This window comes from Myotis brandtii, unplaced genomic scaffold, assembly GCF_000412655.1.
Source record: "Myotis brandtii unplaced genomic scaffold, ASM41265v1 scaffold353, whole genome shotgun sequence".
Lineage (NCBI taxonomy): Eukaryota > Metazoa > Chordata > Mammalia > Chiroptera > Vespertilionidae > Myotis > Myotis brandtii.
This window is the reverse complement of record NW_005363578.1, coordinates 855,524-856,026: the sequence shown is the minus strand read 5'-3', so window position 1 is coordinate 856,026 and position 503 is coordinate 855,524.

Genomic DNA, 503 nt, shown 5'->3' with positions numbered 1-503 from the left:
CCCCCCGTGCATCGGGCTACTAGTAATAATAATGAAAGGCTAATATGCACATTGACTGAACAGCAGAATGGGTTGTTGCTATGATGCGAAGTGGCCACGACGGGGCAAATGTTCAATCCAGGAGCTGCCCCCTGGTGGTCAGTGCACTTCCATAGGAGTGCCACCCTGGTGGTCAGTGCACTTCCATATGGGGAGTGCCACTCAGCCAGAAGCTGGCTCATGTCTGGCCAAGGCAGTGGTGGTGCCAGGAGCCTCTCGAACCTCCGTGGCAGCACTAAGAATGTCCAACTAACGGTTTAGACCTGATCCCTTGGGGGCCTAAGCCTTTAGTCGGACATCCCCTAGGGCTCTCTGGCTGCTAGAAGGATGTCTGACTGAAAACTTAGGCCTGATCCCCTGGGGAGTGGGCCTAAGTTGACAGGTGGACATCCCCAAGGGGTACTGGACTGTGAATGGCCGCAGGCTGGGATGAGGGACCCCCCCCCCCCCCCCGGGGGGCCCAA